The following is a 26,559-nucleotide window of genomic DNA, read 5'->3' on the forward strand; positions in this document are numbered from 1 at the left end:
TAGATAGATAGATAGATAGATAGATAGATAGATAGATAGATAGATAGATAGATAGATAGATAGATAGATAGATAGATAGATAGATAGATAGATAGTAAGTTAGTTAGTCAGTTAGTTAGTTAGTTAGTTAGTTAGTTAGTTAGTTAGTTAGTTAGTTAGTTAGTTAGTTAGTTAGTTAGTTAGTTAGTTAGTTAATTAGTTAGTTAGTTAGTCTTGTCTGGTCTAGTCTAGTCTAGTCTAGTCTACATTTTTGCATATAATCTAGTCTTTAGTCCAGTCTAATGGCAAGTCTATTCTATTTCTTAGTCGGTATTATAGTCTATAGTAAAGTTTAGTCCAGTGTAGTCTAGTCTAATTAAGTCTAGTTTTGTCTAGTCGAGTTTCGCCTAGTCTAGTTTAGTTTTATCTAGTCTAGTCTAGAATAGTCTTTTATAGTCCAATCTAGTCTAGTTTAGTCTATTCTGGTCGAGTCTAGTCTAATCTATTCCAGTCTATTGTCTACTTAAAGTGAGTTATATAAGCATCCGCTTAACTTTTTGGAATCACACTTCTTTGCAATTATAAATGTACAAAAAAAAAACAAGCTTAACTTTATTAGGCCTCTCCTAGTATACATCCATATGTATGTATACGTGTAGGAGTCTCAGAATGAGTGTGCGTGAGTTAAGATATCGTTCATTTATTCACTCAAGCATTGTTTATTACCATGGTAGTGTTATTGATTGATTTTATTGTTTGTCTTTTTTTATACGCAAAAAGTCATTTAATATCAACAAATAAAAGATACAGACATACAAGTAAATCATTAAATGGTTTTAAATTATTTTACTGAAAATACACTTTAGTCTCAATTTTTGCATAAATATATTTACAAATATTAGGGGAGTACACATTATATGGCATCAGGTACAACAATACTTTTTGAAAATTTTGGCACAACCTCCTAAAGATTGTCATAATAATAAGCGAACATTTTGATTGGTAAAGTTAACTGAAACTGAATTTTTAAATTGTCTTGAACTTTTTAACATTTTATTCATCCTGATTATATTGGCTTTCGTTGGAAAATTTATATGAGAAAATGTAATTTTCTTCATTTAAATAACAAAGAAAATATATGTACTATATTTTCATGACTTAAAATTAAAATGTAATTTTATGTCCTTTATGTCCTTTTAAGGCAAATAAATAACATTAAATGAAAAACTTAATAAGGACAAGCAGGAAAACATATATGATATCAGGTAAATATGTTGATCCAACCGAAAAGAAAATGAAGTAAATTATCAGACCTTTATAAATAATTCACTAAAAAACCCTTTCCACTGAAAGCAAACTTTTATGAATTTTTATTGAAAATTTGCTTTCTCATTTATTTATAAACTATTCACGAAAAATGAAACGTTTTACAAAATATCACTTTTTTCTCGGGAAAATCACATTGGCATTAAAGTAAATAATTTTACTAAAAATTACTTTTTTACTGAAAAATTTCTTTTTTACTGAAAAATTATATTTTCGCTATAAAATATATATTTTTTTTTACCAAAAAATTACTTTTTCATAGTAAAAATAATTTTTTTCACTTTTCACTGAAAGCTAACTTTTCTTAATTTTTACTGAAAATTTGCTTTTTCATTTATTTATAGACTATTTACAAAAAATGAAACGTTTCACAAAATATCACTTTTTTTCTAGAAAATCACATTTGCATTAAAATATATAATTTTACTGAAAAATGACTTTTTTTCTGAAAAATTACTTTTTCACTGAAAAATTACTTTTTCACAGAAAAATTACTTTTTCACAGAAAAATTATATTTTCACTATAAAATATAATTTTTTTTTAACAAAAAAATTACTTTTTCACAGACATCGATTTTTTCATTAAATATTTTCTTTACTAAAAATTCGCTTATTTAGTGAAAAAAGAAAATAATAATTTTTCACTAAAAAGAATCACTTTTCTTTTGTTGAAAAATAATTTCTTCTTAAAAAATGTATTTTTAAACTCTCCACGTTCGTGAACAACTTTGACATCCATAAGAATATTTTTGGACAAAATGGGCGGAATGGCTATAGTGGGCGTGGCACCTTATCTCAGAAAATATAACAGTTAGAATATTCAAATTTTGTCGAAGCCACTTATTTAGGATAAAAAGTGGGCGCACTAGCAAGCAGGGGCGTGGCACCTCCCATATTACGTAAATACAAAAAATCGTTTATCTTGGAAAATATTACTGTTAAAATATTCAAATTTTGCAGAAAGAATTTTAACATTTCTGTAAACATTTTGGGTATTAAATTGGCGGACTACTAATAGGGAAGCGGCACTTCCCATATAAACTAAATACAAAAAACTTTTATATTGGAAACTAATAGAACTAGAAAACTTAAAATTTTGCACTAAGGACTTTCATATTCATTTGAACATTTTGGGGAAAAACACGGACTTTCATCAGGGCGTGGCTTGTAACCCCCTTATGAATTAAGTAGAAAAAATTGTATATCTATCTATATAGAAGATGGAATCTTTAAACTTTATATAAAGAACTTTGACAGCGGAGTCGATTAAACCATATCCGTCTGTCTATCTATCTGTCTGTTTGTTTATCTATCTGTCTATATATCTGCCTGTCAGTTTGTCTGTCTGTCTATCTCTTTGTTTATCTGTCTATGTATCCATCTATGTGCCTCTCTGTGTATCTGCCTATCTGTTCGTCTGTCTGTCTATTTCTCTGTATGTCTGTTTGCCTGCCTCTTTAAATACATTTTCTCAGCACACTATCTCCTAATCTTTAATATATTATCACTTTAAGCAATCTCTGAAAATGTCATCAAAAAAGGAGAATTTTAGTCCAATATTAAAACCAAGAACAACATACATCTGTTTTATTTATTGTAAAAGCGTACATGATGATATATGTTGGTTTTATTGCGTTGTGTATTTTGATGTTTTATGTGAAATATGGTAAAATTGAAAAATATTAAATAAATTGTAATTTGAAAATATTAACCTATGGTAAAGGTTTTTACTTGTTTTTATTACAAATTATCAGTTTTTAACTGAAAAAGAAGAATTTTTTAAGGTTAAACTAGTTATCGATAACTACGTTTCATTTGTGCCTTATAAATGTCATGTTGTTAGTAGTTCTTGACATTACAGCTTCAAAAATCTTCAAACAATATCTGAAGTATTTCTCAACTACAAACTCAGAGCCAATCAAACTATTCATTGGTTTCAATCACAACTACCAAGTGCAACAACTACCGAATGGCAACGTGAAATCGCAGAAATGGTTGTTAAGATAAACAGAGACAAAAAACGAAAAAAACGAAAACACATTCACAAAGTTGTAAATATTTAATGAATACTTACAGTGTTAATAAGATGTAATGAAATGGAATCGAAATGAAAGTCAGAATCCTGAAGGGAAAACAACAAACGATTCTTAAGATTTATAATTGCATGAACAAAAGTTTTCTTCATTTTTTTTTTGTGTATAACTCACGTTGTAATAAAACTCTGATGTGCGAATGACATTTAATTTAATTAACTTGATTGTTATTGGATTTATTGCGTATTTTGCAATTGCTTAAGAAAGGTAGATTTTATGTGTAAGAAAAAAAATTTAATTAAATTTTTTGTGTAAAAAAATAGTTATTCAAATCGAGTAATGCATCTGAATAGAAAGATTGGTGGAAATTGTTATTTGATTTTTAGATCTGCAAATTCTTTTTTTGAAAATTTTTCGATAAAAATATCTTAACTTTACTAAATTTTAGAAATTTTTTTATGATTAATTCTTTACAATTTACATATTTAAATCAATAACTACAATACCTAAAACATGGTCTTGACTTGATCTTACTCAAAAGCTTACTTTTTAATACTCACTACATACAGTCTGCATTACTTTGAAGCAGTCTAGTAATGACTTACGTAAGCACCTACTTTTTAACCTTTATATGTTGTTTTTGAACTTTGTTTTTAACACAAACAAAAAAAATAATATTTATTTGTGAAAACTTATAATAGACGAAGTGGACGTATCCTCGCAAGAAATGTTTCTCAGAAACAAAACTTCTTATTAACATCCTTATTTTAGACGATCTTAGTAAGTACTTATCTAACTCCATATTTATAAGCAACCGTGGTAAATACTTGCTTCTAATTTCATTCCTGCTTTTAAATAATGACATAAAATGCTAATAAAATGTAATTTTTGTGTTAAAAGAAGGACCTAAAATGTTATTATGTAAGGGAACTTTAACCTTTTAAGCCTTTATCTTTCAATGCTAGTTTTTGCTGGGTGTATTTCAAAGAAACTTATTTATTTAATTTTAACATTTTCCTTATTAGTTTTGTAAAAAACGCATTTTATTTTAAATGAAAATCATGTACAGACAATATTTTACAAACGCGCATTCACATACATATGTGTTTGAGCAGTCTAACACATCTACTCTAAAAACTGTGACAAATCCTGCAGTTCTGGGAGACTGCAATTAACTGAAAATGTCGATCCTATTGACAATAGCTTATGTTATTGAACTTACTGAAGTGTTTACTTACTTGAGAAGCAGACATTAACTTACTTTTCTCTTGAGAATACATCAAAGATCCCAAAGGTAAACAGTAACATATTTTAAAGAAATAAATATGTATATATTTCTTAAAATTTATCATTTTAAAACAACAAGAATGCACCTTTAAGCCGATGTACAAATAACACCATATACACAGATATGGTGTTATACATAAACTTGCATGAACATGCTTAAACATTCCCATGTGTAAGTTAGTGAAAGAGTTTGTATATATGTGAAAACATGTGTAAGACTTTAAGTAACTATAGTCACCTATTCAACACATCCGGTTTATATATTGAAAGTAAAATTCAGAAAAAGGCAAAAAATTATAAAAATAAAAAACAAGTTGGAATGTATAGAGGCCGACCATTTGACACCCTGCATCATTGACTAAATGTTAGAAAATTTTTAAAGTATTTTTAAAGTAATAAAACATTTAGTTTGATTTTTTAACATACGTATCATATGGGAGTAAGGACAAATATGAACCTATCCTAAAAACAAAAGTTTACGTCTACAATTTATTTATATAGAATATCGTGAATTTTTGTCCTTTAAGTCATATTCTGTGGGAGCTAGGGTGAAATGAGTCACTAGAGCATTTAAAATAATTATGAGCTAAAAAGCTCTATTTATTTATTGGACCTGTAGCGCACGCACACGCTTTACATGGACACACAGACAAACATGAATGTCGAGTGCTTTAAATTAACACCTGCCTTGATGGGCTTATTTCATGGTGGTCTTTTTCATCCACTGGGTAGACTTTAGAACGATCTAGAGTTCACCTCTGTCTGCTTCAATGAAGAACTCAGGTGGCAATGGATGTGCCGGTCCATGTACAAGCACTTTGTTTAAAAGCTCGAGCTTTCTAATCTCTTGCCAAGTGATCATGTTGCGGAAAAACAGGATAAAAAATACAAAACACCAAACCATCAACCTTTTCACATTATCCATCTTCTCCAAGTGTCATCTGTCACTTCCGACACGTTTATCTCTTCCATCAGATACATCACCTCTTTATCCCGACTGCGATAACACCAAAAGGAAGATTTAACCCGGGGTAAACAGACAGACGGACATAGCTAAATTGACCCAGAAAGTGATTTAAAGTGGGTGTAAGACCTATATTTTTACGTGTAACAAACATCAGCACAAACGCATAATAGTGGTGTAGGATATAAAAACAGAACAACAGAAAAATGTTAACGCATACGTAACAGCTTGTTGTAAATAAAATCTTGGGATTGTGAAGTTAAGACAGAAAATGTTTATTATTTAATTGTTTATCATTTCTCTATAGATTTAACCTTATTATGGCATTCATGAAATAATATATGAGAATTGGTTAAAAAAAATGGAGATAAACTCAGTGAAATAATAACTTTTCTTAATAATTACACAGGCCAAAGTAATTGAGGTTATAAATACTTTCCGTCTGAATGGTTTTTCACACTGACTAATTCCAATAATGAGGTGTATGTTAACTAATAAAGATAAAAATTCAGATTTAAGTAATTACTTAAATGAATGATCGGAAGAATTTATAATAAGTTTCATACTTTTTTGATGCGATAGTTGAATACATATTATTTACTGTTAAATTAACTATTTTAAATTTTGAACTTAAAGTTTAGGTCTAGAGACAAAGAAAAAATTATTAATTACAAGTATACGAGATGTCGAAGACCTACTGTGTAGGTTTTATTTGACCACTTAAGTGGGGAGGGTATATTGGGTTTATGCTTTATTAATTACAAGTATACAAGATGTCGAAGATCTACTGTGTAGGTTTTATTTGACCACTTAAGTGGGGAGGGTATATTGGGTTTATGCTGATGTTTCCAACGCACAATAATATTGGTCCTATACCCACTTTGAAGTACAGCAATCGGCTCAGAGTCATTTTGCTATGTCCTTGCAATCAAACTATAGGTCGCTATTTTGAAGATAGTTCAGTAAAATGTGATCTTCTATGATCTATTCAAAATAGGGCTTGTAAACTTTGTAATCAACTACAGGACGAGATAATTAAATTTTACACATGACCGTAGATGAAGCCTATTGAAAATGGTTAACATCAGTTCATTATTTCACCTAGCAACCATATAACTGAATCCGCAGAATAAAGCTTTTTAGTTGATAATTATGTATGTATATCGACAAAAAGCTGCAAAACCAAGTTCTATACTAGCCTTGATGACCCTTATGAACTATTTAATTATAGGGCTTCATTTGATCCTAGCCCCAATAAAAAGCCCCCTAACTTTTTATTAATTCGATACACCCATAGCGAACAACATCCGACACACTTACTCTAGGTGTACAGGCGGGAAAAGACTGGCACTCTACACTCCTACTTTCATTCCGTTTAATATACATTCAACACCAACTTCGCCGAACTATAGAGTTCACCCTGCATCAATCTTTTAAACGACATTATATTTTCGCTAATTCTGGTTTAAACTACAGCCACCACGTTCACTCCGACGAAGCGTTCTCAATAACCGGGACAAGAAAATGTCTCAAACTCTGCCCAAAATACTTCAGGTTCCTGTGGACCTAGATTATGTGGTTTGACCCCTCACATCACTCCATCATTCCAAATGTATCCTTTTGGATAAAATTTATTCAAATGGTTACATTTAATCATTACCAGTTTATAGACCTAACAGACCAGAGTTACTAGCAGCACTTTTTTCCCTGGTATTTTGATTACATTTAAATGGGGTGTATCTTTAAGGTAACATGCTTAAGGGGGGTAACAGTAGTATACAGTCACGTTGACTAAAATATCAAAATATGGAAATTTGTGGTTGATACAATCGTTTTATTTTCAAAAAATAGATGTTCTAGCGACCATAATTTCTATTTCTATCTGCCTGTTTGTTTAGGTTAGGTTAGGATGATAGGATGATGAATACTACATCAAATCTGAGAAAATACACCTAGGCCACTATTAGGCTTGTTGTGCGCTCCTTTTCTTTAAAAAGAAATTTTCTAAATAAATTATTTTTCAGTGTTCAAAAACTCAGTTTCCTGGACGTAATTCCTAGGAATCTTGCAATCAGTGTTAGTCAGGAATGTTATTTCCAGAATAAGATATTTATATGTTTTGTTTTCAGATAGCATTGGGATCCAATTTACTTATAAAACTAATATATGACTATTTGCAACTATCAATTTTACATCATCACTGACGTGGTTCTAATAAAAATCAAACTAAAAAAAAAACTAAATTTCAATAAAGTAATAAATTTCATATTTATACCAATGATTAAGCAAATAAACGTTATTATTAAAATAAAATTGAAAAGAACTCACATGAATAAAATTTAAAACTTGTTATAAATGATAACGACTTGTATAAATGTGTTTCTTTATTTCTTGAAATTCTTCCTTTTTTTTCCTATTATACGGTACATATGTTTTCTTCGATTACTTTAGGCAGAGTTACAAATACCCTATTTTTCCCAAATGATTTAAAATAAATTTAAATATGTTTCGCTTTTAGAGCAGAAGTTAAAATGAAAGTAAATTAAAGTATCATTTACTGTTTTTTTTTCTTAATATTATCATACATTTCTTTCATATACTTCAAGTGTCAAAAACAGCTGCTATTCTACGGGATTTATTTCACTATGGTTTCAAAAGTTTATAAAAAAATAAAGTAGAAACTGTCACATTATTGTTATTTACCTACAATTTGTTTTTGTCATAAACGAACAGATGTTGTTATATGTTTCTGTTAAAAATGTTTTAAAATGATGTGAATATGGTTTCTCATTCATTTTGAGAGGTGAGAAAGTGTAAATTTAAATTGCTTGTTTGATTTCTTATGAAATATAAATTTCTGGCTTAATATAACACAGAAAGCAAATAAAAGCTATTTTGGAGTTAAAGTTAAAAATATTGGAAAAAATTTATAATCAGAAATCTCTAATTTTAAAAGTTGTTTCTTTACTATTATTTTAATAAAAATTTCTGTACTTCCTTTCCACTATTTTAAACCATTTAATTTTTTAAATTATATATAAAAACAAACAACAATGATAAAACATTAAAACATTTGTTTAATACTTCGTTTTTCATTTCCCATAAAAATTCATACCAAAAAACCTTAAGGGCTTATAGGAAAAATATGAAATAAATTGAAATAAAACTCTTTAATGAGGTGCAATATTGTCTCATTTGTGCAAATATAAAATTTTCATTTTAATGGCTTCGTTTAAACTATATCTTTTTTTTGCTGCAATTTCAATTTTTTTTATTTGCTTTTGGCGTAAAATTAAAACATTTGGTTGAGAAGTTTTTAATGGTCAGTGTTTTAAAAATTAATATACGCAATTATAGTTATGTGAATTTTATTATGTAGTTTACCAAATGGTTAAAAATAATTATTACAATCATTTATGAAAGTACATATGAGTTTAATGGAAATAACACTTTAATTTGCATATAAATATTATCAAAAAAATACTTCAAAAAATTTAAATAATGCTACGTATACTTGATATGTAATATGTATAATATTAATCATACACACTGTAGGTTAAAAAATCGTTTTAATAACTATTAAAGTAATTTTGTCAATAACTAAAAACGTTCAAAAAGTAAGAGTTTTGCTTAATTATTTAGTGCTCTTTAAAGCATGAAGATCAGAATCTTATAATTTCTTTTCTATAGAAACTTGCCAGATGTTTATAAGAAGACAGTTACTGACAACTTTTCTATAAAATTGTTGCTCAGTTACTGATAACTTTTCTATAGAAAAAGTTGCTCAGTTACTGATAACTTTTCTATAGAAAAAGTTGCTCAGTTACTGATAACTTTTCTATAGAAAAAGTTGCTCAGTTACTGACAACTTTTCTATAGAAAAAGTTGCTCAGTTACTGACAACTTTTCTATAGAAAAAGTTGCTCAGTTACTGACAACTTTTATATAGAAAAAGTTGCTCAGTTACTGACAACTTTTCTATAGAAAAAGTTGGTCAGTTACTGACAACTTTTTTATAGAAAAAGTTGCTCAGTTACTGACAACTTTTCTATAGAAAAAGTTGCTCAGTTACTGACAACTTTTCTATAGAAAAAGTTGCTCAGTTACTGACAAATTTTCTATAGAAAAAGTTGCTCAATTTCTGGCAATTTTTCTATAGAAAAAGTTGCTCAGTAACTGATAACTTTGCTCTGCAACTTTTCTGTACAACAAGATGCTTAGTTTTTTACAAATATTCCATTGAAAAAGTTACTCTGACAACTGTCAGAGAACTTTTTGTAGAATGAAAATTTGATGATATTTCATCTTCCTTAACATGTACATAGCCGCTAGTAAGTAACAAAATAAAATAAAATATTTACGATTTATTTATTTTGCCTTTAAAAAGCTATTCATGCATATCGAAGCAATCGATTATACATTTGTTGCTTCTTTTACATATTATATCAAGTGGAAAAGAATTGATACGAAATAAATCAATCAAAGTAATACATATATAAATATTTTCAATATACATGAAAATTTCCCTTTATTACTTAAATTGATTTACACTTATATGTTCGTTTGTATGTATGTATTTTTCTGCTATTTTTGATTGAGTTAATTTTTGCATTAAACATTAAAAATAATTAATGTAATTTACAGAATGAAAATGTTCTTAAATTGTTATCTACTGATAAATAAATATCTGCGTGATACACTTGTAAATATTTAATATTATTTTATTTTCGTTTTTTTACGATATCGGCATGTCATGCACTCATAGCACTCAAACATAAGTTGCTGTTATTTTTGTGGCAATAGTTGTGTTCTTGTTAACACTATAAAATCCAAGCCTTATTAGTTTGGACTTAAAGGAAGTATCTTCTCACTGTCGCTGTTTATTTAAATTTTTTTAAGTTAACATTTTATAAGCTTATTGGCAGTTATAGTGTTAAGAGTAAATATTTTCTGTTTATAAATTATTTATGTGTTAAATGTTTATAAAATATTAATACATCATAATGATTGTAGTCATCGTAATTATGATATTCGTATGTAAGGCTTTTAAAAGCAGTTTTTGTAAATAATTTTACATGACTTTTTTATTTATCATGTCATGTCAATATATGACAGCACACTATTACAACAGCATTACCACATACACATTCATGCGTTATTACATACACACATACAAACACAAAAATTAAATTAATGATTGTGGTTTTTTTGTATATGCATTTAGCGGTTAAACGTCATTAAATTGGTACACAACACTAAAGAAAATTTATGAAAAACAAAATTGAAAAATTAAATTGAACCAATATTAAAATATATTTTTCAATTTATCACCTTTATCCTTGAAAATATGGATGATTGTATTGTAACAAATCAAATATTACTAAGTGTTAAACATACACATATAAAATATGTTGTAGTAAATTACTAGAAAAACTTATTTCAAAATTAGTCTGCACAACTTAATATGTTTGCAAGGAAAAATTAAACCATCAATCATTTAAAAGTGATTTTGTTTTTTGGAAAGTCTCTTAAGGGCTATAAAAGGTTAACAAAGCTTTAAAATATAAATTAATCTTCTTTTAGATTTATTACAACAGAGGTAATATATTTACACAAGCGGTTTAATGGAGCATACAAAATTTTAAAAGTTAAATTTTTGAACAAATTTTTAAATAAACAGACAGGCAGTCAGATTAACCTTTCTAAGGAAAAGTCAGTTGGATTTTGAAATTTTTTATGGAAATCCGTTAATCTATGTTTTTCGGAAAAAATTTTGCCAAAATTCCAGAAATTTCTTTATAGAGTAAAGCTATAATGACGCGATTGTCAGTTCTTACAACGTTGATAGAAAAATGTTCAGTAAATGTCTAAAAATAGTTAGAACTTAAGATATTTATTATTACCCGTTTTTACACATTTTTCTGACAACATTGTATGATCTTACAATCGTGTATATGTAGCATAAGTTTATAGGATTCTTATTTATTTTCTTGAGAAAAAAAACTTATGAGAATCTGATAACATTTCTATAGGATTAAAAACTTTGTTTCAAGTTGACAAATTTTATGTTGAAAAGTTTTATCTTGAAAAGTTTACAGAATCTGACATTTATTCTATAGTTTGTCATTAGCTGATCATTTTTCTATTAAAAAATGTTTGTTAAAATCTAGTTAATTTTTTGCAAGACAAGTTTGGCAGATACTAGATTTTTCTAAAGGAAAAGTTTGTCAAGTCTGGGGAATTTTCTAAAGAAATAGTTTGTCCAAATCTGACAAGTTTTTTAAAGAAAAACTTTATTCGATTCTGAATCAAAATCTAATGAATTTTCTAAAGGAAAATTTTGGCCGAATTTGATAACCTTTCTATAGGAAGAGTTTATAAGAATCTAAATAAAAGGTTTGCCACATCAATAGAACTTTTCTGTACAAAAAGTTTATGATAAATAACCAACATTTTTACAAGAATATTTTATTCGATTTTTATCAAGAAAAGTTTGCAAAGGAAAACTTTGTCAGAAAGTTATTGAAATCAGACAACTTCTCTTAAGAATACTGACAATTTTTCTTAGGAAAATGGTTTTCAAGATCTTACAGCATTTCTAAAAAAAAAATTTTCATATCATGACAAATGATTTGTACGAATATTTTGTCACAATCTTCTAAGTTTATTAGAATCTGACAAAATTTGTTTGTCTGATCTTTCCTACCGGAAAGCAAATGCCTTTCATAAAACCAACACTTTAATAATAGGAAAAACTTGTCAGAATTTAATATATTTTGTTTAGATAATTTGTCAGAATGTTATCAGAATGTCAGATTAAGTTTCTACATAGAATGTTTCTTATGTGTAATAAATGTTTGACATAACCTTTTCTGTAGGAAAAGAATCTGACAAGCAAAATTTTGTCAGAAATCGATAAATTTTTATAGGAAAAGCTTGACAAAATTTGATAACTCTTGTGTAGAAAACTTGTCAGAATATTGTCAGATTACTTGACTATGTTTCTGCAGAGAATGTTTGTTATAAAGAATCTGACAACTTTTCTATAAAAAATGTTTGTCATAAAATTATCTACAGGAAAAGCTTGCAAAGAAAACTGACGAGCAAAAGTTTGTAAGAAACCGACACATTTTTATAGGAAAAGTTTGACAGGAAAAGCTTTCAAAGAACTGATTAGTAAAAGTTTGTAAGAATCCAACAAATTTTTATAAGAAAAGCTTGACAGACATTGATAACTTTTGTATAGAAAACTTGTCATAATGTTATTAGAATGCCTGTTTATTTTTGTGAAGAAAATGCTTGTTGTAAGTAATCTGACAACCTTTCTTTTGTCGGGATCTTACTTACAGAAAAATTTTGCCAAAAGCTTACAAGCAAAAGTTTGTCATTAACCGACACTTTTTTTCAATAAGAAAATCTTCACATAATTTGATAATTTCTGTGTACAAAACTTGTCAGAATATCTGACTTTTTTATGAAGGGAATGCTTGTTGTTAAGAATCTGATAAGTTTCCTATAAGAAATAGTTGTCATAACGAGAAAAAGATTGTCAGAAACTGACACATTTTTAATAAGAAAAGCTTGACAGAATTTGATAACTTTTGTGTAAAAACATCTTCAGTATATTTGATTATATTTCTGCAGATAATGTTTATTATAATCTGACATTCTTTTTGTAAGAAATGTTAAAAAGTCTTAACAACTATTCTATACAAAAAGTTATTAGAATTTGACATCATTTCTATGGAAAGAAATAATTCAAATTCTGAGCTCTGAGAAATTATTAAATTGAAACTGATCCTATATGACAGTTACTACTCAAACTGTGACAACTAATACTTGCAAGTTGAATAATACTTTTCTTTGCATATTTTGCATAATTAACTAGTAGCACAATATTGTAAATTTTCATTTACACTGCAACTAATAGTTGACTATTTTTGAACCATTCTTCTTAAAAACATACTAAACAAAACTGTTTAGCTTTCACTATAATTAACAAAAATAAACTTTTTATTTTGCTAAAATAAACTGAAAGCTTCCTTTGAGCAAAAATTATTTTGAACAAGAAAAACAACAAACAATTTTGTTTACGTATTTATATTGCAAAAGTTTACTTCACTTTTGTTTGCTTCAAAGTCTTGTTGAACTTTTCATTTCAGATTATTTTATTTATTTTTTTCGTTAGGGAATTTTTTATTTTTTTTAATAATTCATATTTACTTACCAGAATGTAAAAGTAAATGAATGTTAAGAGGAAAAAAAATATTCTATAGAAGAAAAAAAGTGAAAATCAAAAGAATCCTCTAGGGAAAAACATTGTGTAATGTATTAAGAAAAAAAACTTCTGGTGAAGAGCTTAGATTATACAAATATTGTATGAAATGATTTTTTAGCGAATGTCAACGGTACTTGAACGGAATATGTTTTTTTTTCTTTTACAAGTGTATTTATATTTACTTGCATATATCGTATGCCTGGAAGTATTTATATCCTTTTCAATGTAGTTTTATTCATGTAAGTCAACATTAAAATCGTTATTTGTTAAAATAATGTTTAGATGTCTGAATGTCTGACATACTCATATATATTGTGTATTTACTTATGTATACAGGATTATTAAATATATTAAATAGTAAAAGAATTTTATTTTGAAATGTTGGTTTTATGCTCTTACAGCGACATTTTCTATAGAAAAACTAGATCGTTCTCAACAACATTTCTATAAAAAAAATTCTTATTAACTGCCTTAAATAAACACGCCTACTACAAAATTAACACCAACGTCTTCATAATTTTTCAATAACATTCATTGTCATTGTACGACAACGCTATGTAATGTTTAAACAGCGACGGATTGTTCTCGATTGTTAGTTTACCACGTTTGTTAACATTTAGATTTTGACAACGAATTATTGCAATTTTATAACTGACGTGTATACTGTTTTCGCATTGTGTATATTTATCAGAATTTATGCTAATAGTCAAGCTGCTCTGAAGTGTCTAAGTGGTGCTTTCTCAACATCGCATCTTGTCCATGAATACCGGACATATCTAAACGAGATGGTGAGACATTCGAGTCATTCAAAGGTCACTGAACTATATATGACAATAATATTGCTTATACTTTGATAAGGGTTGGAACCAGGCAACCAGGCCAGTTCTGTGGAATTCCACAGAACAGGCCTACGTTCTAATGGCATTATTGAATAAAGCCACGTCAATGCTCAAATTCAGTTGTCGGGGAGCATAATTGCCCCATGTCTTCTACGTTATAGCCCAAAATGGATCTACATAGAACCGCCTATCTTTTTAGTCTCCAAAGACCTTAGTTAGGTTATGTAGTTATGACACCATAGGTCATAACTTCAACGATTTCTGTAGAGGTTGTCAACATCAGGATGAAGAGGAGACTGTAATCCATTTTCTCTGTCATTGTCTAGCATTAAAAACGGTTTATTATCGAACATTAGGGTCAAAATATTTCAATTATCTACCATTATTTGGCAAATGTTCAACTTGTCAAAATGCTTGTGAACTACAATTTCACACTAAGCTGGACGTATGTTTTTCCACCTTACGTCTCCATGTTAGTATTTTCATGACTCTCATCTCTCACATCTTTGTTTTATCTTCCTCCTTTTACTGTTACTTTTTCTATTATTTCTTTTCCTCTCATCTTTTTACAACTCAAATTATAAAGTGATCATAATCGGATAGAAGTAAAGCTCGAATGTTCAATGCAGCCATCTGTCAAACATAACCTAACTGCAAAATTTTCTATTTTTCTATAGAAAAATTATCTTAGCTCTATGAAAAATGTTACTCAGTTATTTGACAGCATTTATATGTAAAAATTTTACAGAGAAAAAGTTTTGAATTAACTGACAACTTTTCTACAGAAAAAGTCGCTCAAATACTTAATAATATTCTTAGAGAAAAACACATTTTTTTGTAGAAAAAGTAGCTTAGTTACTGATTAATTTTCTTTAGAAAAAACTCCTCAGTTATTAAAAATTTGTTCATAGAAAAAGTTGTCATCTTACTGACAACTTTTCTGTAGGCAATGTTGTCATCTTTTCCATTCAATTACTTACTGATTTTCTTAAAAAAAAAACATAACTACTAACACTTTTTTACAGAAAAAGTTGCTCAATTACTTACTTAGTTTCTTTATAAAAAACACCTTAGTTATTTAAATTTTTTCATAGAAAATGTTACCATCTTACTGACAACTTTTCCATAGACAAAATTATCATCTTACTGACATCATTTTCTATAGAAAAAAATACCAACTTACTGACAACTTTTCTAAAGAAAAGTTGTTCAGTTATTGACAACTTTTTGTTGGAGAAAACAACTTTTTTATTGAAAATGTTGCTCACTTACTGACATCTTTTCTAAAAAAAAAGTTGCTGACTTATTTTTTTATTTTTTTGACAACTGTCGACTTACTGACAACTTTTCTTTGGATAAAGTTGCTTAGTTACTGACAACTTTTCTTCAGAAAAAAATTGCCATCTTTCTGGCAACTTGTCTTATGACAACTTTCCATAGATAAAGTCAGTCACCTTCAACTTATTAAAACATCACCTTAGTTTAACCCCTTTATTCATCAACAACATTTTTATTTTATAAAAGTTTTATAAAACAAAATTTTCATACTAAATTCAATTTATAAACCGTTTATAAAATATAAATGTTGTTTGTGAACATGCGGGTAAGTATATGGCAGATCAATACTAGTAAACATAAGTTTCGAATGTATTTGGTGAAATACATTTCTGTAGTAAGAACTTCCATTGCCATTTTTGGCCTCAAGTACATAACAATGTTATAATGTTGTAGCTGTTTATAAAGGTCTTGTAGTTGCAGTACCACACAATAAATATACAATTTTATATACATACATATAAGTATATTCAGATTATAATACATATAGCAACACATTTTATGGTCAAATGAGCATAAAATCTTAACAACACTTTAAAATGTACAAAACAATATTTAACTGCAAGTAAGAATGAGTATAATATTTTCAAAAACACACATGAACATTAATTTGAAACAGAACTTCAGAAGGAGTGGCGATTGTTTAAATCTTATACTTACACATGAAAAAAATTTTGCTTGATTGAAATTATAGCTTTTGCACTTTAATACACATGTATATATGAGGATGAACTTACATTGTATGTATGAAAAAAAATGTTAGTTTTAAATCAGAATTTTTTTATCGATAAATATTAAAATCTTAAATTATTCAATAAAACATATTTTACTGTTTCTAGGTACATATACACATGTTTAATCTTTACGTTTTATACAACACTTTTAGAAATCTGTGCAATTTATCACAGACATATCTAACGCCTACTTTCATTGTAATTTGAGTTTGTGTTATGATTATTGTTGTGCAGATAAGCTTAATTGATTCGTCGCGGTGTTGTGGGTTAAATAACTAAATTTGGCAAAAAAAAATTCTATTAAATTGAAATTATATACAAAAAGCCAAAGGCATTCAAATATTTCTGTTTAACATGTGTGAAAATGTGTATGTATATTTGTTTTGGCTTTATGATGAATGAATTATTAGCATTGTATTGTATAAAATCCTGTTGGCGTTTTCATGCTGTTATAACATTGCTGTAGGCTGTGACATTGGGACATTATGACAGTTCAAAGGTAATTAATTATTTTAGCAACCAACATTGTATGTTCCTAAGCAATTATATGTATATGTATGTATATTATATTAATTATATTTATTAGGTTTATTTAATACAATTATTGACAAAGTTTTCAACATAAAAGGCAAAATGCCACTAGAAGTTATATAACGAGATAAATTAATTAAATAGTCATTGGATTATGTAAATAAAATATTGTAACTAAATAAGTTACTGTTTCATGCGAAAAAGTTATCAGTAGCTAAATAGCTATTTTTCTAGGAAAGTTGCCAGTAATTGCGCCAGTTTTTTACATGAAAGTTTCCAGTAACTGTGCATTTCTTATAGAAAATATGTCGAAAATTGGGCAACTATTTCTTCAGAAAAGTTGTCAGTAACTGAGCAACTTTTTTCTATAGGAAAATTGTCAGTATCAGAGTAACTCTTTCAATAGAAAAGTTGTCAGAAACTAAGCAACTTTTTCTATAGAAAAGTTGTCAGAAACTGAGCAACTTTTACTACAGAAATGTTGTCAGTAACCGACCAACTATTTCTATTGAAAAGTTATGAGTAACTGAACTACTTTTTCTATAGAAAAGTTATGAGTAACTTTTTCTATAGAAAAGTTGACAGTAACTGAGCAACTTTTTCTATAGAAAAGTTGACAGTAACTGAGCAACTTTTTCTATAGAAAAGTTGTCAGTAACTGAGCAACTTTTTCTATAGAAAAGTTGTCAGTAACTGAGCAACTTTTTCTATAGAAAAGTTGTCAGTAACTGAGCAACTTTTTCCATAGAAAAGTTGTCAGTAACTGAACAACTTTTTCCATAGAAAAGTTGTCAGTAACTGAGCAACTTTTTCTATACAAAAGTTGTCAGTAACTGGGTAACTTTTTCTATAGAAAAATGTCAATAACTGAGCAACTTTTTCTATAGTTCTCTGTTGTTGCTCAAGAAAAAGCAATCAGCAGGAAATGTTATTAAAGAATAATAATATAAAACAATATCTACTAACATAAGGGCTGTGATGAATCCTGTAGAATTCTTAAGAATTTCTCAATAAGAAGAAAATTTAGTTAGTTGCTCCTACATACATATTTTTCTTAGTCCATAATTTAAAATGTCTAAAACATTCAATTTATCTATCATTTAAGGGTCCGAAAATAAAACAACTTATAGTATATAGCACACACACATGTTTATTATTGTCAATATCATTGACAAACAGACAACAACGATAACGACAACAATATCCCATACAGATGAAATAAGTAATATCAATGCTAACAACAGTGACAGCAAATAATATTGCCAACGAAAGAGAGAAGTTAATGCCTCTATTACAAAAGTCCATTTAACTGTCGCCTTTCAACAGTGAATCAACTTTTAACATCACTTTTACCACTCTACCGCTTAATATCCGTATATTGTCACATCTAAGAGGAAAAAGATACTTATATATATATATGTGAATATATATCTCAAAAGCAAGAAATACATTAATCGGTATGAGTGTAAAAGGTGGTTTCTTTATAAATATATATAGAAATTCCTTACATGTGTGCGAATAGTTATTTCTATCGCTGTTATGTGATATTTATCTAACTTTGTTGGCGACATCATCATTTGTCCTGTCTTGAGAAAATTATTACCCAGAAACCCCTAAGAGAAAGGAAAAAATCTCTAAAACTAAAGAAAATAAAAGTAGCCAAGTTGTAAAGAAATTTTTTGTCAACTTCTTATAATGAAGAATATTTCTGCGTTAAAGGAATGTTAAAGATTAAATATTTCATAACTGTTTTAATTTCGCGTATTTTTCTTTGTCTTTAGTTTTCGTATTTGAAGTAAGAAAATTTTTTGTTTATGGAAAATATTTGTGACAACTAATAATTTATACAAATGTTTTTTTATGGAAGACTACAACTGCTAGTAAAGATTTTGGTGATTCTTTTTTAAAGATAAATAAAATTGATAAATAAATTGATGTAAGAAACTAGAACCGAACTAGAACTGAACTAGAACTGAACTAGAACTGAACTAGAACTGAACTAGAACTGAACTAGAACTGAACTAGAACTGAACTAGAACTGAACTAGAACTGAACTAGAACTGAACTAGAACTGAACTAGAACTGAACTAGAACTGAACTAGAACTGAACTAGAACTGAACTAGAACTGAACTAGAATTGAACTAGAACTGAACTAGAACTGAACTAGAACTGAACTAGAACTGAACTATGATAAAGAAGTACGTGCTTCCTATCGGTAGTATGATTAATAATTTTCTCTTATATGAATTAAATATTACGTATTCGCATTTTTGAAATGGAAATCTATTTCTTAATATTTTTCTTATTTATGAATTAAATATTACGTATTCGTTTTTTTGAAATGAAAATCTGTTTTAAATTTTATTTAAGCTTTTAGACATTATTTTAAATGAAATTGCATTTTACTATATATTTTACCATACAAATTTTTTATTTAAAAAAGGTCCAATATTTTGCCAATATCACAAATTTATTTTATTTATTTAAATGTATAAATTACTTATATGTCGATCGTAGGTCCATATTTTTAAATGTGACTTTGTATTCACTGACTTTTACTTTTACTGTAAATTTTTATTCTGTAAAGTATATTTTAAGTATTTATTTCGTTCATAATAAAAATACACCACAAAACGATTTTTGATTGCTGTCATACTAATCCAACTGATCGTCGTATCCTTTTTCTCTGTCAAACACTGCATTTCGTTTTCAATCAATAAAACTAAAAAAACAAATATTTTCCTGCAAATTTAATCTGTCTCGCCATTTATCTTAAAATCATGTTTAATAATCTACATCTTTTTTGTGTTTTCTATAAAAATTGTTTTTATACTTGTCTTTATATGACTCTAAATATTTTTTGGTTAGAACATCATATTTGCAGTTCATTGAGCTTTTGCCACACATTAAGCATTCTTTTGAAGTCTGCTGTCATAAAAAACACGTAATATAAATAAAGTTGGTTTAAAGAAAACGTTAAGAAGTAGTTTTTATAGCTTTTATATAAAGATATGTAAGACCGATAATAAAGTAAAACATGATACCTTTATTATTTATAAAAAAGACATTTTTGTTCGAACATAAGGTACCCTAAAATACAGTAAATAAAAGATTCTACAAATGCTTTAATTATAATATACATTATACTATTATAATTTTATTTTAAACGTTAATACTAAATAATGTCCAATATCTTAATATAATAGCGTTGTAGGGTGTAATAAAGAAAATTCTTACACTCATACCCTTCTCCATATAAACTTTAAAATGAATTTAAGTATTAAAATTTAATGGATGTACAACACTTGGTAAAAAAACCCAACAACCACGATAACTACAGAAACTTCTTTAGCAGAATATAAAAAAGAAACATTAAAACCACTACAAACAACTACATACAACAACTGCCACAGACACTAACATTTTAACACTGCTGTTAAACCAAGTACTAGATACTTTTACAATCAAAAAGTGCATATTTTATGAATGAGTGAATGATGTCTTTAATTCCTTTATTACCAGTCAAAACTCTATATTTTGTATGGCAGCCAATTTTGCTATGTGTGTTTGTGAACTTTTTAACTGTTTTTAAAAAGAACAAGTTAAAAAATACAAAAAAAAAAAAAAAAACAAAATATTTAATACTGACCATTTACTTTAGGGTATGATCGTAAAAAACATGATTGTGATTGCTTTTAGTTGTGTGCTAAAAAGCTTGTTAAATAATTTAAAGCACATCAACTGCACAGAGTTTTTGCAGCTGTTCTTGAATTCTTACATCATCATTGCCCGCAATTGCTTGTTTTTCGGACTTTCCCCTAAAATAATGAAGTAAATTTATACGATTTTTTTTAATATTGTATTCTAATGTTTATCATGAAATGTGTATTGCAAAACATTTTAGTTAGGGGAAAAAAATAAGAATCCAGTCATTAGTTTGCATTGTTAATACTTAATTAAAAAAATTAATTTCAATTAATATTTAGGGCGTCTTTGTAATTTATATATATACATTGTTAATACCAAATACAATAAGGAGTTAAAAACGTTTATTATGTTACCAAATCAATATATCAAGACTATACTAATGAGTAGACTATAGACCAGACGTCGGCGCTAGTATTGTTCTGACAACGAAGATTTTCGGCAAATTACATGTACACAACACGATCGCATACGAACCTCTAAACAAGAGCATCAAAGAACTAGAACTGAACTAGAACTGAACTAGAACTGAACTAGAACTGAACTAGAACTGAACTAGAACTGAACTAGAACTGAACTAGAACTGAACTAGAACTGAACTAGAACTGAACTAGAACTGAACTAAAACTGAACTAGAACTGAACTAGAACTAAACTAGAACTAAAACTAGAACTGAACTAGAACTGAACTAGAACTGAACTAGAACTGAACTAGAACTGAACTAGAACTGAACTAGAACTGAACTAGAACTGAACTAGAACTGAACTAGAACTGAACTAGAACTGAACTAAAACTGAACTAGAACTGAACTAGAACTGAACTAGAAACTGAACTAGAACTGAACTAGAACTGAACTAGAACTGAACTAGAACTGAACTAGAACTGAACTAGAACTGAACTAGAACTGAACTAGAACTGAACTAGAACTGAACTAGAACTGAACTAGAACTGAACTAGAACTGAACTAGAACTGAACTAGAACTGAACTAGAACTGAACTAGAACTGAACTAGAAACTGAACTAGAACTGAACTAGAAACTGAACTAGAACTGAACTAGAACTGAACTAGAACTGAACTAGAACTGAACTAGAACTGAACTAGAACTGAACTAGAACTGAACTAGAACTGAACTAGAACTGAACTAGAACTGAACTAGAACTGAACTAGAATTGAACTAGAACTGAACTAGAACTGAACTAGAACTGAACTAGAACTGAACTATGATAAAGAAGTACGTGCTTCCTATCGGTAGTATGATTAATAATTTTCTCTTATATGAATTAAATATTACGTATTCGCATTTTTGAAATGGAAATCTATTTCTTAATATTTTTCTTATTTATGAATTAAATATTACGTATTCGTTTTTTTGAAATGAAAATCTGTTTTAAATTTTATTTAAGCTTTTAGACATTATTTTAAATGAAATTGCATTTTACTATATATTTTACCATACAAATTTTTTATTTAAAAAAGGTCCAATATTTTGCCAATATCACAAATTTATTTTATTTATTTAAATGTATGTATAAATTACTTATATGTCGATCGTAGGTCCATATTTTTAAATGTGACTTTGTATTCACTGACTTTTACTTTTACTGTAAATTTTTATTCTGTAAAGTATATTTTTAAGTATTTATTTCGTTCATAATAAAAATACACCACAAAACGATTTTTGATTGCTGTCATACTAATCCAACTGATCGTCGTATCCTTTTTCTCTGTCAAACACTGCATTTCGTTTTCAATCAATAAAACTAAAAAAACAAATATTTTCCTGCAAATTTAATCTGTCTCGCCATTTATCTTAAAATCATGTTTAAATAATCTACATCTTTTTTGTGTTTTCTATAAAAATTGTTTTTATACTTGTCTTTATATGACTCTAAATATTTTTTGGTTAGTACAGAACATCATATTTGCAGTTCATTGAGCTTTTGCCACACATTAAGCATTCTTTTGAAGTCTGCTGTCATAAAAAACACGTAATATAAATAAAGTTGGTTTAAAGAAAACGTTAAGAAGTAGTTTTTATAGCTTTTATATAAAGATATGTAAGACCGATAATAAAGTAAAACATGATACCTTTATTTTTATATATAAAAAAGACATTTTTGTTCGAACATAAGGTACCCTAAAATACAGTAAATAAAAGATTCTACAAATGCTTTAATTATAATATACATTATACTATTATAATTTTATTTTAAACGTTAATACTAAATAATGTCCAATATCTTAATATAATAGCGTTGTAGGGTGTAATAAAGAAAATTCTTACACTCAACCCTTCTCCATATAAACTTTAAAATGAATTTAAGTATTAAAATTTAATGGATGTACAACACTTGGTAAAAAAAACCCAACAACCACGATAACTACAGAAACTTCTTTAGCAGAATATAAAAAAGAAACATTAAAACCACTACAAACAACTACATACAACAACTGCCACAGACACTAACATTTTAACACTGCTGTTAAACCAAGTACTAGATACTTTTACAATCAAAAAGTGCATATTTTATGAATGAGTGAATGATGTCTTTAATTCCTTTATTACCAGTCAAAACTCTATATTTTGTATGGCAGCCAATTTTGCTATGTGTGTTTGTGAACTTTTTAACTGTTTTTAAAAAGAACAAGTTAAAAATACAAAAAAAAAAAAAAAAAAAAAAAAACAAAATATTTAATACTGACCATTTACTTTAGGGTATGATCGTAAAAAACATGATTGTGATTGCTTTTAGTTGTGTGCTAAAAAGCTTGTTAAATAATTTAAAGCACATCAACTGCACAGAGTTTTTGCAGCTGTTCTTGAATTCTTACATCATCATTGCCCGCAATTGCTTGTTTTTCGGACTTTCCCCTAAAATAATGAAGTAAATTTATACGATTTTTTTTAATATTGTATTCTAATGTTTATCATGAAATGTGTATTGCAAAACATTTTAGTTAGGGGAAAAAAATAAGAATCCAGTCATTAGTTTGCATTGTTAATACTTAATTAAAAAAATTAATTTCAATTAATATTTAGGGCGTCTTTGTAATTTATATATATACATTGTTAATACCAAATACAATAAGGAGTTAAAAACGTTTATTATGTTACCAAATCAATATATCAAGACTATACTAATGAGTAGACTATAGACCAGACGTCGGCGCTAGTATTGTTCTGACAACGAAGATTTTCGGCAAATTACATGTACACAACACGATCGCATACGAACCTCTAAACAAGAGCATCAAAAATACAAATATTTTATTTAGTTGTTTGACAGCATTCAACAAAGCTGGTTGATGTCGCTTTGTTAAAGAAATTGCAAACACAACTTGAAAAAACAAAAACAACTTGCAAAAGCAAGAGCATAATTTACAAAAACAACGTACACTCTAAATAATTTTCTAGAATGCATAACAATGAAAGTAAATAAGTTAATCTTGTTTCATACTTTTTTTGTACATTTTAATTAGAAATGTTGTTTCTATGTGAATAAATTATCATTCTTAAGTACATTGATTACACATTGTTTATAAATATTCGCATTTTACAGTAATGCAATTCAATCTTCAAAATTAAAAATAACCAAATATTTTTTTCAGTGCAATTTCAATGAAAAAATGCCAATAGTGTGTGTGTAGTGGTGATTTTTTTATCTGCCTCTCTATCCGCCGGTATATGCTATAGACCACACAATAAACTAGACTATAGACTAGACTAGACTATAGACTAGACTATAGACTAGACTATAGACTAGACTATAGACTAGACTATAGACTAGACTATAGACTAGACTATAGACTAGACTATAGACTAGACTATAGACTAGACTATAGACTGGACTATAGACTAGACTATAGACTAGACTATAGACTAGACTATAGACTAGACTGTAGACTAGACTATAGACTAGACTATAGACTGGACTATAGACTAGACTATAGACTAGACTATAGACTAGACTATAGACTAGACTATAGACTAGACTATAGACTAGACTATAGACTAGACTATAGACTAGACTATAGACTAGACTATAGACTAGACTATAGACTAGACTATAGACTAGACTATAGACTAGACTATAGACTAGACTATAGACTAGACTATGGACTAGACTATAGACTAGACTATAGACTAGACTATAGACTAGACTATAGACTAGACTATAGACTAGACTATAGACTAGACTATAGACTAGACTATAGACTAGACTATAGACTAGACTATAGACTAGACTATAGACTAGACTATAGACTAGACTATAGACTAGACTATAGACTAGACTATAGACTAGACTATAGACTAGACTATAGACTAGACTATAGACTAGACTATAGACTAGACTATAGACTAGACTATAGACTAGACTATAGACTAGACTATAGACTAGACTATAGACTAGACTATATAGACTAGACTATAGACTAGACTATAGACTAGACTATATAGACTAGACTATAGACTAGACTATAGACTAGACTATAGACTAGACTAATGACTAGACTATAGACAAGACTATAGGCTTGACTATAGACTAGACTATAGACTAGACTATAGACTAGACTATAGACTAGACTATAGACTAGACTATAGACTAGAGTATAGACTAGGCTATAGACTAGACTATAGACTAGACTATAGACAAGACTATAGACTAGACTATATACCAGACTATAGACTAGACTATAGACTAGACTATAGACTAGACTATAGACTAGACTATAGACTAGACTATAGACTAGACTATAGACTAGACTATAGACTAGACTATAGACTAGACTATAGACTAGACTATAGACTAGACTATAGACTAGACTATAGACTAGACTATAGACTAGACTATAGACTAGACTATAGACTAGACTATAGACTAGACTATAGACTAGACTATAGACTAGACTATAGACTAGACTATAGACTAGACTATAGACTAGACTATAGACTAGACTATAGACTAGACTATAGACTAGACTATAGACTAGACTATAGACTAGACTATAGACTAGACTATAGACTAGACTATAGACTAGACTATAGACTAGACTATAGACTAGACTATAGACTAGACTATAGACTAGACTATAGACTAGACTATAGACTAGACTATAGACTAGACTTTAGACTAGACTTTAGACTAGACTTTAGACTAGACGATAGACTAGACTATAGACTAGACTATAGACTAGACGATAGACTAGACTATAGACTGGACTATAGACTAGACTATAGACTAGACTATAGACTAGACTATGGACTAGACTATGGACTAGACTATAGTCTAGACTATAGACTAGACTATAGACTAGACTATAGACTAGACTATAGACTAGACTATAGACTAGACTATAGACTAGACTATAGACTAGACTATAGACTAGACTATAGACTAGACTATAGACTAGACTATAGACTAGACTATAGACTAGACTATAGACTAGACTATAGACTAGACTATAGACTAGACTATAGACTAGACTATAGACTAGACTATAGACTAGACTATAGACTAGACTATAGACTAGACTATAGACTAGAC

At 28.2% G+C, this 26,559-nt stretch overlaps 1 protein-coding gene across 4 annotated transcripts in view; it reads right to left on the reverse strand.

The window, feature by feature from the left end:
• Positions 1–26,559, reverse strand: part of LOC111685298 — a 114,134-nt gene that overhangs the window by 40,741 nt on the left and 46,834 nt on the right. The gene's annotated exons all lie outside the window — the stretch shown is intronic.

This window comes from Lucilia cuprina, chromosome 4, assembly GCF_022045245.1.
Source record: "Lucilia cuprina isolate Lc7/37 chromosome 4, ASM2204524v1, whole genome shotgun sequence".
Taxonomy (NCBI): Eukaryota; Metazoa; Arthropoda; class Insecta; order Diptera; family Calliphoridae; genus Lucilia; species Lucilia cuprina.